A 19,375-nucleotide genomic window follows, 5' to 3' on the forward strand; every position below is an offset into this window, starting at 1 on the left:
GTAGCCATCTATAAATATTTTTATATTTAATTCGCCATTAAATTTAATGCCTAAAACTTGTTCCCCAACATAATAGTCATTTTGACACAAAAAAAAAGTTATTATTCCAGCAACCATTGATCTAAGCTGATATAAGGGCCCACATTATGTAAATCAGATACACAAAGGTCTGGATGGGGCACCATTTTGTTACTTGAAGTACCTTAGCTATGTATGGTATAAGTGTATTGACATCTAACATGTGTTTGTTTTTGGTGTGAGAAAGAAGGTGAGCAAAAGGTTATATAGAAAGAAGGCAGGATTCGAGAGGGATTTGATCTTAGTTCTTACGTAATGCTGCAGGTATAGAGGATCACAGCCATGTGAAGAAAGTTGACTGGTTCCACCTGCAATACGTTAGGTAATACTTCTGAATTACCAATTATTTGTTAAACTGCCTAAAGAATGATATACCTGAATTGCCAATTCTTTTAAGGTATTATCCCCGGGCTCCAGGATTTATGATTCTCGATTTCCTTTTGTTTTTGGATGTGTTGTGAACTTGTTATGATGTTTATTGTAATTTTGTTATTTATTTCTTTTAATGTGTACACACTAATTTAATGAAATGAGTTATGGTCTCAACAAACTTTAGACGCAACGTGCGGATGTTTGGTAAAATGCGATTTGACCCGCAATACATATGAGCATATCTAACCATCTCGTTTGTTTTGAACATTAGAGAATGACAAAAGAAAACATGAATTAGTATATTTAAAAATCATGCTTCAAATATTTGAACACATCACATTGAGATGTACAACAGAACTTCATTGGATCCTTGAATAACGAAGATAAGGGTGCATGGTATGCCTCTGGGGATGGGAAGGGATGTCCCATGTGGCGTTTATGTACCACAAATGAACACAATTCTTGATCTTGATGTACTTAAAAAATCTCACTCATGGGAAGAGTATCCCGTCTTGGCATTCTTCTCACTACATTACATACTTGTACAATATTGTTTTGGTGTTTTTACATCTTGCTATGATTATCATATAAGAAAAAAAAAATATTTGACCAATGATCGATGTGGAAGAGAGAGAATGATTCATACCCTTCATCCTAAATTATTCCTAATACCTATTTCTGTTGAAGTAGGATGTGTGCCGCCATCACCAATTTGCTGGAGACACGTGTATGATATTGAAGAACTTTAAAGAATAATTATCTGAAGTGATTTTCAAGATTTTTGCGAGACCTAAAAAACTTCCAAGTAATATTTTTGTTACCAACATTTAAATGGTATTTTGCGAGATTACGTTAGGTCATACTTGGCTTTATTCTTCCAAGTGAGGAGAATTACATCGGGTAGCATGAGCCATACATAAAAGGGATAATGACTTGAAAGGGTAACGAACTTTCGACTTTGTTCACATTTAGTCACTAAACTTTTTTTCGTTATCTATTTGCCATTGAACTATTGAAAATGTTCACATTTTACCCTTATGACCGGCTGTTACCGGTCATAGGGTAAAATGTGAACAGTTTCAATAGTTTAATGACAAATAGATAACGAAAAAAAGTTTAGTGACTAAATGTGAACAAAATAGAAAGTTTGTTTCCCTCTAAAAAAGTTCAATGACTAAATGTGAACAAACTTCCTATTGTATTATGTTTTAGCAAATTATTTATTTTTGTTAAATTCTAGCAACATTTGTTGATGAAGAAATCTATGAAATAAAAAAACAAAACCTTGAAAATATATTTAAAAAAAAAAAACGAAACCGAAATAAAAAACCAATGGTTTGACATTTTCCAAAATAAAAAATCAAAATTTCCAATCTGATTTTGGTTTTACAAAAAAATGAACTATTCTCACTGATGTGAATTATGACCATTGGTTTGACATTCGGAATTAAAGAACACGGTGATTTGGGTGTTTAAGAGATGCATTCGATTATGAAAGATGTTTACAAAAAAGGATCTAGATCTAAATCTACATAATTAACACACACTAACACTCTCAATGTTACATCTCAAAAGCACACTTCTACATGTGGTATGAACTCACCTTATATAGAGATGTTTACATGTCTCTCTCTATCTCTCATGTCATAAAGGAGGAGTTTTAGATAGAAAATTCTGAATTGAGCGCTTTTTCATTCCCTTTTTGGTTTTATAATCATTTTCCGATTATAAAAGGGGGAGGGATTTAGATATGGAAATCAGAAAGTTGAATTTTTTTAAAACCAAATCAGATTGGAAAATTATGATTTTTTATTTTGGAAAATACCAAACCATTGGTTTTTTATTTCGGTTTCGGTTTTTCGTTTTTTTAATATATTTTTCGGAGTTTTGTTTTTTTTTTATTTCATAGATTTCTTCATCAACAAATGTTTCTATAATTTAACAAAAATAAATAATTTGCTAAAACATAATACAAGAGGAAGTTTGTTCACATTTAGTCATTGAACTTTTTAGAGGGAAACGAACTTTCGATTTTGTTCACATTTAGTCACTAAACTTTTTTTCGTTATCTATTTGCCATTAAACTATTGAAACTGTTCACATTTTACCCTTATGACCGGTAACAGCCGGTCATAAGGGTAAAATGTGAACAGTTTCAATAGTTTAATGTCAAATAGATAACGAAAAAAAGTTTAGTGACTAAATGTGAACAAAATCGAAAGTTCGTTACCCTTTCAAGTCATTATCCCTACATAAAATATGCAAGGGAGATGTCATATAGACTTTAAGGGTGTCTTGGACATCCTTGATTTGAGAAATAAAAAGAGAGATTATATCAATATTTCAGATGGACACTCTTATAAATCATAAACAAATAAAATAAAATTTGTGATAAACCAAGTCAATATACAATTGTATCAAGAGGTGGTCAACAAACAAATATATATTTTTTGTAGGTATCAAAATATATCTTGAATGTTGTTCCATTAACCTAATGAATAATTAAAAACTATAATATGGAATGTAAGAGAGAAAAAAAAAAGCAAAAGAGAAATTAAAAAAAAAAAAAAAAAAAAACAAAAACCTTATTAATAACAAAAAAATAATAATAATACAGGTGTTAGTATTAACAACAATTTGTTTTCAAATTTTGAATACTCAGTCATGAGCAACTGCAAGTTTGATCGTTGTATTAAAATTAAGAACATATTTGTCTTAGGCGATACTAATGACAACCGACCCGATAATCAAACATTTCCAACTCAATAATTGTTATCTTAATTAAATTGACCAACCAATGACTTCCAGCCTAGCTGGGAAGAGGTACCGGGTTTAATACCCACGTGGGGTCAGAGGTCGAGAGTTCAATCTCTGCAAAACCCAATTTGGGTGCCTTTTAAACTTGTGCCACATGTGGGGAAAATTTCCCTGGAAACCCCTATGGGGGCTGGGTTTGCCCTGTAAAGGAGCTCGAACCCGGGGTGCTCGTTGAAATATGCGAGTAGGCTTCCGTTTAATCATTTGCCGTTTCCAAAAAAAAAAAAATTGACCAGTATCAAACGGCCCATGCCGTCTTGCCCTATGACCCGTATATCATGGGGATAAATGGCAAAACATTAACAATAATTGGGTGTCAATATTTGAACTCTAGACCCTTTTTATAGAATTTCACATCTCAATACATCATTGGACTCACATTGGGTGCATATGTGCATAAATGATTAGAATATTTCTCAAGTCACCTTGCAAATTTTATGTCTATGTTGCTCCCCCTCGATCATCATTCGGCTTGGAGAAATGAATAATTAAAAATTGAGCTTCCATAAAATGATTTTTGAGCTTGGAAAATCCTAGCCTTGTGTATCGGACCTCCAAATAATCGGGTTTGGTGTTTGGACAGCCGCATGCTTAAAATTTCATCGGTAAGCTTTCCTAACGTGTCTTTCTAACACCTCATGAAAAGTGTTGTGCAACAATCATAGTTTGTGAAACCAGGAACTTATTCGATTGAATGATACAATGGAACAATCAGCAACCAATACAACATTCTCTTTTTCTTCATGTGAAAAAAAAAGGAATGATACTAAAAGAATCATTTCAGAAGTCATCCTCTGAATCACTACAATTTCCAGGTTTAAAATACTGCAAGTTTTGGAACATCAATGGTGACATTCGTGGTGATGAAGGTCCAATGTTGTTCACATTCTTCTTCTTCACTTTCCCTCTAAGATCTACACAAACTTGATCCACCATATCAAGAAAATCTTTCACAAAATCAAATATTTGAAGGGCATGTCCCCCTTTCAAAGATCCAATTTGGTAAAAAGCTGTAGTTTTCTTCACAAGCTCCATAACCCTAGTTTGTTCATCCCTCACAACCTTAAGCTCCTCTTCACATTCTTCTAGAAATTCCTTCATCTCCTTCACAAATCCACCTCCCCCACAGTTTTTCACAAGCTCCCTGATCTCACTAATCCTCCCCCACAAATTCGGACTCATGCTCATGAAACTATCATAATCTACCATGGCAGCTTTCTTCACATTTGAGAAATCTGTACTTAATCCTCCAAGAACAGGTAAACCGAGCATTAAATATTGTCTATCCCTCTCTTCTTTTGCTATCATGGTGTCAGAATCTTGATCACTTCTGCTGCTTCCATAACTATTGCTTCTCCCAAATTTAGAATTATTTATCATACATCGTTTACCCTCACCTCGAACTACTTGTTCCACAACAAAATGAAGGAGAGTTGTCTTCCCATCAATGCTCTTAACGTATGAAAGTTTCTTAAGAGCACTAAGATTAAACCCTTTAGCATTCCCTCTAGCAGTTCCAGCATTCATCCGATTACCTGCTTTCAGAATTGCTTCAAGAAGTTTCAAGAAAATCCCAGGAGCTCTTAATTCCTTGCATCCAAGTTCTAGGGTTTGCAGGGATTCTTTTAGATGCAATATTTCTGGATCATAATTCGATCTAAAAAGCATTGCATTGATCCGAGTGAAAGCTGTCGGGATTGATTTGAGTATATGATAGAGAAACGATTCAGCATCTGGGAGTTTCGTTGGGTTTCCATTGAATTGTAGAATCTTCGAAGCTTCTTCTTCAGTTGGTGAGATTTTTGTTAATTTCTCAAGGATATCTCCGTTTAATCCTCTGCCCTCTGAAAGAGCATCAAGGATTTCTTTCCGGGAAGTTGCTAGAGATTTGAGTACGATTGCGGTGTTTTGTGATTTTCGAGGATCCAGAATAGAAAATTGGGAGGGATTTGAATTGAATTTAGGAGATACGTGTTTTGTTTCAGAAGAGTTTCTCTTTGTTGCGTTGTATCCAAATAAGGTTTCTATAAGTTCGTCATCGAACCTCAAAGATCCGTCGACGATTTCATTCCACACGACGGAGTGATCTGCATCGGTATTCACTTTATCCCAATGGAACGGCTTCATCTTTTTGGGGATTTGATGATTGTCTTTTGAACCTTGTTCGTTCCGATCATCCGCCTTTACTTTTGGTGCAGTAGGTGGTTTCATCGATGAACTAAAACTTCCTAAATTCAACGGTGGTGGCGGCGGCGCTACAGCGTTCCTTCTCGTGAATCCCGGTGGTGGCGGTACTTTCGTTCCTATCGTTCTAGATGGTGGTGGCGGTGGTGGAATTGGTGGCGATGGCTTCTGCAACAATGGCGGCGGTGGAACTGATGGCGTCTGCAACGGCGGTGGTGGCGGTGGAGGCGGAGGTGGTGGTGGTGGCGGCGGCGTCGTCTTTGATTTAACTATTGGCGACGGAAGAAGAGATGGAGGAGGATTTCGAAAGGATTCTGAAACGATTGAAGAAAAATCAAGTCGAGTATCGACTCTTTTCTCGTCTTCTTCGATGGAATTCCAGACGCAAGTCCGTAGTTGCCCACCGTCGAGCTTCCTCAAATAAAGAACTTCCAAACCATTTTCTTCGACCAATACTCCTTTGAGTGTCCCACCTCGTTGCCGGAGTTCTCGGGTATCCATGATTTTATCCTCTGGTCCAATTCTCAGACTCATATCAACCCATCTCTTTTTCGCCATAACATACCTGTAGAAAAAATAGAAACAAATTCCGGCGAGAATTGCCATCGTCACCGCTGTCAACACAACAGCCTCCACAGTTGAATGAGCCATTTCGGATTTCCGGTATACGACTTTGGCCTGCGTATGAAGTTTTGCTTATTTATTTATCGGCTTATTGATTCGTATCTCTGTTTTTTATATTCTGATTAAAGAAATCAAGTAATCTCAACTGTGACATTTGCCGTTTGGATGAGCTTGGTTTTGGCCTGCAGTCTTTGGCGTACCTCACCATCACCATCACCATAGCTGTCGGAATTTTGTAGCAGAAACAATGATATTGTTTATGGGTGATTTAAACGATATACGATGATTACAAGAAGCATTATGAATTAACTGGGTGCAAGCTTTGTTAAGGTGACAATGAAGGAATGAGATGAGCAGTTTGAAATCTTTTTACAAACAGTGATGAGACAGTATTGCATGCAAAATGTATAATTTATATGAATCGTCCATTGCAGTGCCAAAATGGAGCATTAATCTTTATTTTTAAAAATTAATTTCTTTTTTCCTTTATTTAGTATATATTTATTATTAATCTATTAAAAATTATTTAAATAAATTATTTAGGCCCACCATTCCTGACAATTTGGTTGGGTTTGGGTTGAAGAGTCAGAATACATTGACCCAACCCATATAATATATGAGTTGGCGGGTTGAAAACATCAACTCAACCCAACCCATACAATCTGTTTAAGTATATGAATCGATGAGTCATTTTTAGGTAACTTTTCACATGTTAAATTTATACGAATTATATACGTCTCTAAATTAATCAATAATTAACATTTTACATTGACTAGAATGAAATGAACAATCAAACACAAATCTAACATAATAAGTTAACAAGCAACTTATTTGGAAAAAAAAAAAAGAGGTTAACACGACTCTATTAGATGATGAACCAAGTACAAAAGGGAGTAAGTTGTCAAGAAGGTCCATGACAGTAACATGTAGAAAATGCCATAACAAAAGGGGAAATTCATGGGTGATTGGACAGATGGTTTAGGAAATTCATGGGGAGGTTAGCAGCTTTCTGATTTATGGTTTATGTTTGTATGGTATATGTTGAACAATGATATCTTTTATTATGATTTATGTTGACCGATGGTATCTTTTGTTATGGTTTATGTTGAGCGTTGGTATATTTTGTTATGGTTTTGTTGAACATTGCTTTCTTTTGTTAAGGCTAGCGTGAATAGAAATGTAATAAAAAAAATTTGTTCACTTGAAAAGAATATCATTGATCTTTTGTTGACTCTAACTGCATATATGAAAAGAAATTATACTATTTTGTATGAAATTGTTTTCCTTCCTTTGTTCAATGAGTTTAGATAGATTATTATGCATAGTATACCAGCAATTAAAACGTTGTTTGCTTCTTGAAACATGGTTTGATACCAACAATTACAGATACTAAACTTATAGATTGATTGTGCATAGTAAACTTACATACATGGTTTCTGTAAGTCGAATACATGGTCCCTAGGACTGCTACTGTCACGAGCTTGTGAAATGACGAGATTACCCCTCTTTTTGTCCCTTTTTACTATTTATATATTTTAAGAAATGACGATATTGCCACCTCCCACCCCACACCCACCTATCGATACCAGTTTGTGGCCAACACCACCACCACCGTTCAACCTAATACTTCCTTCGCCAAATACCACCGCACTTACTTTTCAATTATTTAACAAGTATATTCAAAACAAAGCATACATTCAATATATGATAAATACACACCTCAAAACTCCTTTCTTCTTTACTAATAGCCCTAACTTACAGGTTTGAACCTGAATCCATTTTCTGATTCATCTATCAAAACATTTAATATGTGATAAATACATATATAAGAAGAATTGAATTTTTAATGTCAAGCATAAATTGAATCAATAAAATTCGTTGTGAACAACAAAATTTTTATTGGTTGATAAAAGATAAAGAAACAATACATATCTCGTTTAACGTTAAACACTATAATTCTACTGTACCAAAAGTTTACTTAATTAATGTTGATTTCTACTCTAACAATGAAGAAAATAATAAATCAACAAATAATTTGATGGATACTTGAAGATTAGACCAGGATTAGATTCAATGTGAGAAGCTTCAATCCTAACGATTTCTAGTAGAATCGAACATAACAAAACCCGGTGATGGTCTTCATCCTATATACGTTCGACAATGGAGGTGGCTTCTTTTGTTGGTATGATGTCGTATACTCGTATGTTTAGACAGAATCAAAGTGGTTGAAAGGTTCCGACAAGGCCTTTGGTTGTGAGTGTAAACCTACTTGGGTGTGAACCTGCCATGAGTAGCTGTACCACCCTCTTTTGTTGACAAATGAATGCCTCCTTTGTTGACAATAAGAACTCAAATGGCAACTTCATATGTTCACATAATGAACACAATAAATGGTAGCAGTAGTAATTGTAGGCTTGTTTAAGTATAAATAGAGGCTCTAACCTCAGTTGTAAGACACCACAAACAGAGAGTGTAGTGTGTAATACTTAGAGTGAGTATTAGAGGGTTGTTTCTTTTTCTTGTAATATTGAGCGTGTAAGCTCTTCTCTTTTGTTCTAGTTCTGAATAAAAGTGTGTTTCAACCCCAACAAGTGGTATCAGAGCTTGGTTAAGCTCCGGGGAAAGCATTCTCTGTTTTTTGGTCGAAATTTTTTTGTCTCAAAAACAATTTCGGAGTACACCGTTGGAAAGGTCTCGTTCTAAGGATTCCGAAAATATATTTTTTTAAAATTTTTTGACCACCGGAAGGCCTCCAAATCACCGGTCAAAGTTGGTCAAATCTGCCGGAAAAGTCGCCGGAAAAACCAGGGTTCGCCGGAGAAGACGACACTATAGCAGGTACTGCATCAGCACTGTAGCAGTGACATCAGCAGTGACGTCAGCAGCTGACCAAAGTTCTGGAAATTGCAGTTTAGCCCCTGTTCTTCCGAAAAGTGCAATTTGGCCCCTGTTTTTCAGAAAAATTGCAATTTTGGTCCCGTTTTTCAGAAAAATTTCAATTTAGCCCCTGTTTTACTTCTGTAAAAGTTCTGTTTGCCCCCTGAACTTCTGAAAAGTTCATATTGGTCCCCGTACTTCAAAAAAAAAAAAATATTCTTACTCGTGTATGCCCAAGTATATGCCAAGAATGACTACACCAACCTCGTCATCTTCTCAAGCCGGAGTTGAAAGTTTTCAAAGGACCGGGAAAGACGGTAACGTTACGTTACACTATCCAATGCTCACGAAGATGAACTTCGCGGTGTGGGCCATAAAAATGCGAGTGAATTTACAAGCACAAGGAGTATGGGATGTAATTAAAAATGCAGAAACGGACGAACGTAAAGATCGGATGGCTCTTGCGGCTATTTATCAAGCAATTCCAGAGGACGTACTTCTGATGTTAGCTGAGAAGGACACAGCTAAAGAAGCATGGGAAACGCTCAAGATGATGCACATGGGAGCCGATCGGGTCAAGGAGGCTAAAGCTCAAACCTTGAGAAGTGACTTCGAGGTGATCCGGATGAAAGACAGTGAATCGGTAGATGATTTTTCCATGAGATTGAATACTATCGTAACCGGTATTCGATCTCTAGGTGAAAAGATTGAAGAAATTACGGTTGTGAAGAAGTTTTTGCGAGCCGTACCGATACGATTTATACAAATCGTAACATCGATCGAGCAATTCGGAGATTTGAAGAATATGACGGTGGAAGAAGTTGTGGGTCGTCTTAAGACCCATGAAGAGAGACTTCGAAGCTATGGAGAAAAAGAAGAAGGACCTTCTCTATTGCTTACACATGCCGAGTGGGTATCTCGTTCGAAGCAAACTGGCGAGAGAAACTCGTCAAACACTTCAAGAGGACGAGGAGGACATGGTAACCGAGGCTGGGGACGAGGCCGAGGTCGTGGACGTGGCCAAGGAGGTGGTCGCGAGTACAATACAAATCGGAATGACCATAATCCTTCTCGAAAGGATAAAAGTAAAATCAAATGCTTTACTTGTGAACAATTTGGTCATTATGCTTCGGAGTGTCCAAACAAGAATCGAGGTGAGGAGGCAAACCTCACTCAAGCCAACGAAGAAGAGCCTATTTTAATGATGGCAACCTCACAAGAATATGCACACAAAAAAGTGTCTCTAAGAGAGAAGATTTGTGTTAATCTTCTTGCATCGGGAGAAAGTCGAGTTGAGTCTAAGGTATGGTATCTCGACAACGGTGCTAGCAATCACATGACTGGAGACCGCTCAAAGTTTCGGGAACTAGATGAGCACGTTACGGGCCATGTGAAATTTGGGGATGGTTCGACCGTCGCTATTTTGGGAAAAGGGTCGATTTTATTCGATAGCAAAAATGGCGACCAAAGACTCCTTAATGAGGTATATTTCATTCCAAGTCTAAAAAACAATATTATTAGTCTTGGACAAATGACGGAGGAAGGGAGTCGGGTCATAATGGATGGGTCGGATCTGACATTGTTTGACAGAAACAAAACTCTACTTTTGAGAGTTAAACGATCCCCAAACCGGTTATATAAAACTCCTTTGAGGACCGGTAGACCGACTTGTCTTTTAGCAACAAAAGACGAACCAGCTTGGATATGGCATTCTAGACTCGGTCATGCTAACTTTCTCGCCTTAAAGAAGTTGTCCGAAAAGAATATGGCAATCGGAGTCCCAAAGATTGAGCACCCAAACCAAGTATGTGAAGGGTGCGTTCTTTCCAAACAAACCCGAATTCCTTTCCCGGATCATGCAGTTTTTCGAGCTCAAAAACCTCTACAACTTGTTCATGCGGACTTATGTGGTCCGATCACACCTACGTCTGTTGGAGGGAGTAAATATTTTCTCCTTTTAGTAGACGATTTTAGCCGGTGGATGTGGGTTTACATGCTATCGGAGAAGTCTCAAGCCTTGAGCGCTTTCAGACGGTTCAAGTTGATGGTTGAAAAGAATTCGGGTTATAAAATAAAGACACTTCGAACGGACCGAGGGGGAGAGTTCACTTCAAAAGAATTCTCATTATTTTGTGAAGAAAATGGTATTCAAAGGCATCTTACGACACCATATTCGCCTCAACAGAACGGAGTTGTAGAAAGACGAAATCGGACCGTTATGGACATGGCAAGAAGTCTGCTCAAAGGTAGAAATGTTCCGGGAGAGTTTTGGGGAGAAGCGGTTAGACATGCAGTTTATCTTCTCAACCGCCTGCCAACAAAAGTACTTCCCGACAAGACGCCTTATGAAACGTGGTTTGGCAAAAAGCCCAACCTTGAACATCTAAAAGTTTTTGGTTGTGTTGCTTTTGCTAAACTTGTAGGTGGTCACCTGAAGAAGCTTGGTGATCGAAGTAAGAAGATGGTGTATTTAGGTGTGGAAGATGGAACTAAAGGCAACCGTTTGTTTGATCCGCAAGACCGAAAGTTGCGAGTTAGTCGCGATGTTGTTTTTGACGAAAAAGAAGAATGGAATTGGTACAAAAACAAAGAAGAAGAGATGGCGACTCCTAAGACCTTTAACATAATTGAACCACAACCCCAAATACACCTCGAAACACCTCAAAATGACCCCGAAATCAATCCGGAACAACCAAACAGTCCAGGAATCGATGCTATCCAAGTTGGACAACCATATGCTGAATTTGACGAGCCTGAATCAGCCCCACAAACTCCTGTCTCAGCCCCGTTTTCTTCAACATCACCCCATATGGAAAGCCCTTCTAGTGAGATTGGGCCAAGGGGATTGCGTCCGTTAACCGATATTTATTCTGAAACCGAAAATGTGTTCCTTGAACCCGGAGAATTGTTGATGATTGCAGCGGATCAACCCTTGAATTTTAAAGAGGCGGTAACCTCTAAGGCATGGCAGGAGGCTATGCAAACAGAGTTGGATGCAATCGAGAAGAACAAGACATGGCAACTTACCGATTTGCCACCCGGACACAAAGCAATCGGTTTGAAATGGGTGTTTAAAGTGAAAAAAGACAACTTGGGAAAAGTGGTGAAGCATAAAGCTCGACTTGTAGCAAAAGGATTTGTACAAAAGGAAGGAGTCGACTTTGATGAAGTTTTTGCACCGGTAGCACGACTTGACACCGTAAGGCTCATTCTTGCCTTAGCAGCTCAACATGGGTGGGTTGTCCACCATCTCGATGTCAAATCGGTTTTTCTCAATGGAGATCTCAAAGAGGAGGTTTATGTCACCCAACCAGAAGGTTATGTTGATAGCAAGAGCACAAGTGGAATGATTTTCTATCTGGGAAGGAATGCGATAACTTGGCAATCCCAAAAGCAAAAGACTGTTGCTTTGTCCACGTGTGAAGCCGAGTTCATGGCAGCTACAACAGCAGCATGTCAAGCCATTTGGCTTGCTAATCTCGTGAAGGAGCTCACGGGACATCATATTATGCCTATCACCTTATATGTCGATAACAAGTCAGCAATCGCATTGATGAAAAATCCCGTGTTTCATGGTCGAAGCAAACACATTGACATTCGTTATCACTTCATACGAGAATGTGTTGAACGTGGGCAAATTATAGTGGAATATGTCAACTCGAAGGATCAACGGGCGGACATCTTTACAAAGGCTTTAGCATACGTGAAACATGGTGAAATGCGAAACATGATCGGAGTGACGAATCTCGAGCCAAGTTAGGTTTAAGGGGGAGAATGTGAGTGTAAACCTACTTGGGTGTGAACCTGCCATGAGTAGCTGTACCACCCTCTTTTGTTGACAAATGAATGCCTCCTTTGTTGACAATAAGAACTCAAATGGCAACTTCGTATGTTCACATAATGAACACAATAAATGGTAGCAGTAGTAATTGTAGGCTTGTTTAAGTATAAATAGAGGCTCTAACCTCAGTTGTAAGACACCACAAACAGAGAGTGTAGTGTGTAATACTTAGAGTGAGTATTAGAGGGTTGTTTCTTTTTCTTGTAATATTGAGCGTGTAAGCTCTTCTCTTTTGTTCTAGTTCTGAATAAAAGTGTGTTTCAACCCCAACATTGGTGACACCACCATGAGTTCGTTGCATCGGAGACCAAATGTTCATCTTCTGCAGCTTATTTGTGGTGTCGTCGGCTTTTTGGTTCTTAAGTTATACGTCGCTACATGATGGTGATGGTGGGATGCATTGGCGAGGTGGGTTAGTGGGAGGTGGCAGGAGAAATAAAGGAGTCATATGTGGTGTCGGAGACTACGGTGACAAAATTGATGTTGGCCTATTACTAGGCAAGCGGAGGAGGGCAATAGGGTTGAGTGATGAAGTTGCCCGGTTGGAATGAAGAAGTCGACGATGGATGAAGAATTTAGGACTTGATTTTAGTATTCTATACAAATGGTTCCTGAAGTTATTAAGATCGTCATTATCCTTTGGGTATTTATCTTATATTTGAATATTCTTGTTATTATTATGCAGAGTTTGTTTTAGATTAGGATTCTAATCTTATAGTATAAATACTTGTACGATGGTTTTTCCAATCAATAAGAACATTTAGTTTCTCATCAGAATTTTATATGGTATCCGAGCAAATTCTGGGAAATTAAGCTACTTTAGTTTAAATGATGGTTAATGGTGAAGGAGGATCAAATCTGCCACTTGTGCAGAAAACCATCGATGTCTCCTCACCTTAGTTTCTTACTTCCTCGGATCTTCCAGGGCTGAACTTTGTCGGAGAGAATCTTCTCCATGACGGAAACTATAGCGATTGGAAAAATGAGATGATGAACGCCTTGTTTGCCAAAAACAAGATGGGTTGCGTAGACAATTCTCTACCAATGTCAACAGAATGATCGACTGACTTTAGGAACTGGAAAAGATGCAACGCCATGGTGAGAGGATGGCTTGTCAGTGCTATGGAGAAAGAAATCAAGAGCGATATATGAATGGACTTAGAAGAAAGATTCGGAAGAGAGAACGCCCCAAGAGCCTACGAACCGAGAAGGAAAATTACTTTGATTCGTCAAGAAAACATGACAATATCAGCCTACTATACGAAGCTAAGAGGAGTCTGGGATGAAGTGTAGTCTATAACCCCTTCACCTTCATGTTCATGTCAGGCTGCACTTGCAACATCACGAAAGAAATCATGAAACTAAGAGAAAAGGAACGTCGGTACGCCTTTCTTATGGGACTCAAGAAGAATATGGAGCCTTGAGAACCTATATTCTCAGCACAGATCCATTACCCTCACTAAGTAATGCATACCACCTCCTCAAACAAGACGAGCAACATAAGAAAATTAGCATGTCCACGAGTTCCATGGGAGAAGCAGCTGCCTTCCAAGATAACAAAAAAATTGGTGCAAAACATTCCCAAAAGGGAGTTCCTTGAACAATTCCACTAAGAAAGATGAAAGAAAATCCAAAAACGACGACAAATGGTGTTCCCACTGTCAAAAGTCAGGACATACAATTGATGGATGTTTCGAATTGATGGGTTATCCAGATTGGTGATCCATAAAAGCCAACACTTCCAAGAATCAATCAAGCAAGTCTAAAAAACAAAGTTCACATGCAGCAACTGTTACATAATCAATCAAGCAAGTCTAAAAAACAAAGTTCACATGCAACACTTCCAAGAATCAATCAAGCAAGTCTAAAAAACAAAGTTCACAACAAAGTTCACATGCACACGACTGGTAAGGTCGAAAGAAATGATAATTGCATAAACGATTCGGGTGCTAGTAACCACATAAATCACCTCACAAAGTGGTCAAAGTCCATGATAGATGAAAAGAACATTGCTTCTGTTACTATACCAAACGACAAATCAGTGACAGTTAAAGCCATTGGGGACATATAAATGTCCAATGTTAAATTGAAAAATGTTTTGAATGTACCAAATTTTAAATGCAATTTAATTTCAGTCGGCAAAATAACTCTTGATTTGGGTTATTGTTTAACCTTTCTTCCTGATCTATGTTATATATGTAAGGTCGAACCTTATAATCTGATGAGTCAAATACACGCTGACCATCAGCTCCAGCGATAGCGCCAGGACCGGTGCCAGCATCAGTTTATGAACCTCGCCACCATCAACGTGTGATCACTAGTAGTAGTATATTTACTTTGTATTCTGTAATTATAGTAATAGTAGTTATCCGTTAACTGTTCCTTAATCTCAGTAATTAGGATCAGTCTGTTTACTTAGATTAGAATCAATACCATAAATGTTGGGATTGATTGTTACTAGTGTTACTATATATTTGTGTAATCGAGTTGTGCTAATTGCAACCCTAATCACCGCTTTGTGACGATTCTTATTATAAGGATCACTTCTTAGTGAAAACATCTTTGTGATAACTTTTTTCTTATCATTTCTTGTTTGTATCCAATCAAGTGAACCTTCAAGTGGTATCAGAGCAGGTTTTCTGATACATTCAAGATATCATGTCTTCTTCATCTCAATGCCATCCCAAATCCTCAATAGCAAATAAAATTCCATTGTTCGATGAAAATAATTTTACCATGTAAAAGACAAAAGCCTTGGTTGTTCTTGAAACTATGGACTGTGACATGCTCGACATTGTCAATAATGGTACACACGTTCCCATGTATAAATCTATGATCGATAATGCACCCGCTAGTGGATTAAAGCCGAAACCGAAGACAAGCTATGAGAAGAAGACAAAAGACTCATGAGTCTAGATGTGAAATCAAGGGCCACCATTGGAAATTCTCTTCCTTATCACATTTATCACTTGGTTCAGAATTGTGAATCTGCATACGAAATGATGGAGACGTTGACAGTTGCTTACGAAGGCATTGTAGAATTTCAAGCAACAACTTGAACCAAAGATATGAGCACTTCTTTTCTCAACAAAGTGAGACTTTGAATCAAACCTTTAACAAGTTTAACAGTTAGGTTAATGATATGTGCAGATTGGGTACAACTAAACACTAATCTCAGCTGGTATTAAAATTCTTGGATTCCTTGGGCAAAAGCTAGGAACATCACGTTGATGTTCTCAAGAACAGTAAGAAGATCAATACCATGGATCTAAAGTCACTCTTTGGAAACTTGCGCAAGTATGAAGAAACCAAGGCTCTTCGAAAGACATCATGAAGCACTCTAGCAAGGAAAAATCTATTGCCTTGTTCTCTAGAAAGGAGATATCTGTCAGTGACTCTGAAGCATCAGATCATGATGAAATTAATGCTTGCTCAGACGAATTAGTCACTAGCTTACACTCATTGTCAAACGCCATGAAGAAAGCAGGTTGAGTGGGCATAAAAGGTTTCAATCTAAAGGAAGCAGTTCATCAGCGAGAAAGAATGTCGCTGACAAAAAGGATGATGGAACATGGTTCAACTGTGGAAGCACTGATCACTTTTCCAGGGAGTGCAAAGTAAAGAAAGCATCGCAAGACTCAGAAAGTTACGAGGTGATGTACAAGATGTTGTTGGATCATATAAAGAAAGAAAACATTTCTCTTCCAAAAGCACTTGTTGCTAAACAAGTGAAAACTGAGGAATGGATTGATGAAGAAGAGTCTTCGGAAGATGAGCAACCAAAAGGGAAGTGTTTAATGGCTCACATCGATGATTTTCACACTGAGGAGTCAAATGGAAGTTACATTACTTTTGACGTTGATCTTTCTCAAGCCGCCAGGGACTTAAAGATACAAGACTTGGACTCATATTCCATGTATCAGGTTAAGAAAATTTGTTAATTACTCTTCTAATGAAAAATTCGATATGTTTGATTATATATGTCTTGATCTTGAAAAATTTAACTATGAAAAGTTCATACTTAATCAGAGATTAAGGTTTTAAAGGATAAACTGTTTTCCACTGAAACTTCTCTCACATAGTTGAAAAGAGAATTTGCTATTGAATCTGAACAAAATTTTGGCCCTTCCGGTGATCTTGAAAAATACTTCAAAACTAGATTTGTCGATACCTCCTTTATAAATCAAAGTTCAATTGACAAACATTGTGTCACTAACATAAATGGTCACACTGAATGTAAATCTCACTTGTCCGCTCTTGATCCATCACAACAACCTCCAACTCATGAATATATGTTGCCCGCCACCAAAGGCTTGCTAAAATATCCCATTTCGAATGGTGAATTTTTAAAGTTATATTTTTAATAGACTTAGACTGTTAAATGTCTATATAAAAATCATAAATCTCTCATATGACATCCGTTCTTGACTATTTTTATATCGATGAAATCCTATTCATGAGATTTTTAATTCTCGTTTAGATTGTTTGGCTAAAAATCAACCGATTTGAATTATGTGTCCGCACTGTTACGCTGAAACTTTGAAAAATCATAACTTCCTCATATGATGTCGGATTTGGGCGTTCTCTATACGCACCCTATTGATTTTATGGTTAATAGAACTTTCGTTTAGATTACTCAGGCTAATAAGCAACTTATCTCCGATTCATATTTTATGATGTACTTTGTAGTATAGGGTTGAACGTGAAGCGACAACGAATCATAACTTCTTCACAAGAAGTCAGATTTAAGCGTTCCTTATATCCCATAAATCACCATCGCCACTACTAAAACTTCATCAAGATTATTTATCCTAAATAATTATTTATCAAAAACGTAAATTTTTCACTAACCGATAAATTCCCTAAAAGGCTTATATTATGTAGTCAGCAACGCGCACGAATAACGACTATCCTATTCAAGGATTAAATTATTCAATAAAATGAATATCTTTTATTATAATTGCTCAGATCATCTAGACCTAACTTGTAGGCGTTACAATTTGGTTTCATGGGATTTCTTGTATAAGGTAATGGAGTTTATTGGTTTCGGTCCTAACTGGTTAATGTGGATTCGGAGATGTCTCTCATCTTCTTGTTAATGGCAGCCCCACTAAAGAGTTTAGGTTAGAGTGTGGGTTGAGGCAAGGAAACCATTTATCTCCCTTCTTGTTCTTTTTGGTGATGAAGGTGTTAAACATTGCCATGACAGAAGTTGATGCGGATTTATTTGCTCCATTGCAAGTGGGAGCTCTTGATGCCAGCATTTCTCATTTGTTAAACACGTATGATGTCATTTTTATTGGCAAATGGTCGAAGAAGAATATGGAGAGCCTCAAATTTATTCTTAACTGTTTTTTCAAGTTTCTGACTTACATATTAATTTTCATAAATCAAAAATTGTATGGTGTTTGTGTTTCGACTTATAATATTCACGGATTGGAAGAGGTTGTGGGTGTGACCTTGATGCCATTCCTTTCAAGTTTCTTGTTGTTCCTGTGGGTTGAATATGTCTTAGATAAAGAGTCGAGATCCCATTTTTGATAAATTTAGGTAAAAGCTTAATGGGTGGAAAGCCAAAATGTTGTCTTTTGTGAGTTGTTGGAGTCGACTAGGGACTCATTTTTTTGGGGAGCGGACCCAAATCAAAGGAAAAGTTCTTGGGTTAAATGGGTGTCAGTTTTGGTGGCTAAGGAACATGGTGGCTTAGGTATTAGAAGTCTCTCTGACTTTAATAATGCACTTCGTATTAAATGGCGATGGAGATTTGTTAATAATCCTAATATTTTGTGGGTTAGAACTATCAAATCTACATATGGTGATAATGGTGGCTTTTCCTTTGATTCCTCTTTCGTGATCAAAGGTGTTTGGGCTTCTATAGTCTCAACTTGTGTTGCTTTACATAATGATTAGACCATTATGTTTAATACTTTTAAGAAAAAGGTGGGTGATAGGAGAAATACTTTGTTTTGAATAAATGTTTGGCTGTGAGATACTCCTCTCAAGTAGAGCTCTTCTAGACTCGCTTTGTTAGATATTGACTTAGAGTGAAAGGTTGCAAATAGGTGCGCTAACGGGGTCTGGCGTTGGATTTGGTCTCGTGATGCTACTATGGGAGTTGTGTTGTCTCAGTTGGATAGCCTACGTGATTCGGTGTCTTATGACCAACTTTATGATTGTCCTGATACCTAGCTGGTGTGGGAGTTAGCTTCTGGTACTAATTATTTAGTTGAAGATACTAGACTTTTAACTGATGTGTCTAGATTCCCCACGACTTAATTGCCACTAGGTGGAACAAGGTGGTGGCTTCCAAAATTAATATTTTTTGTTGGCATGTTGTCTTGAATCGTCTCCCTACTTTGGACAACATTTTGGCTCATGGTATCGATGTCCCCAGCGGCTTGTGTAACATCGTGATTTTTCACCCAAAATTTTCTTTTTATTTTAAACAATTTTTAACCAGAATACATTAGCGGAAGTCTAATTTTAAATATTATGAAAACATCATCAATGCTACTTTATTACCAAAAGAAGTCCATCAAAATTAAAGTTCTCAAAAACCAACACCAAAGTAAGTTCTCAAAA

General features: G+C 37.4%; 1 pseudogene; it reads right to left on the reverse strand.

The window, feature by feature from the left end:
- Positions 1-3,362: 3,362 nt before the first annotated feature.
- On the reverse strand, positions 3,363-6,455 carry LOC145107572 (formin-like protein 8 pseudogene; annotated as a pseudogene).
- Positions 6,456-19,375: the final 12,920 nt, after the last annotated feature.

The sequence above is a fragment of the Lactuca virosa genome, chromosome 4, assembly GCF_052849685.1.
Source record: "Lactuca virosa cultivar CGN04683 chromosome 4, Lactuca_virosa_CGN04683_v6, whole genome shotgun sequence".
In the NCBI taxonomy this organism is placed as follows: Eukaryota; Viridiplantae; Streptophyta; class Magnoliopsida; order Asterales; family Asteraceae; genus Lactuca; species Lactuca virosa.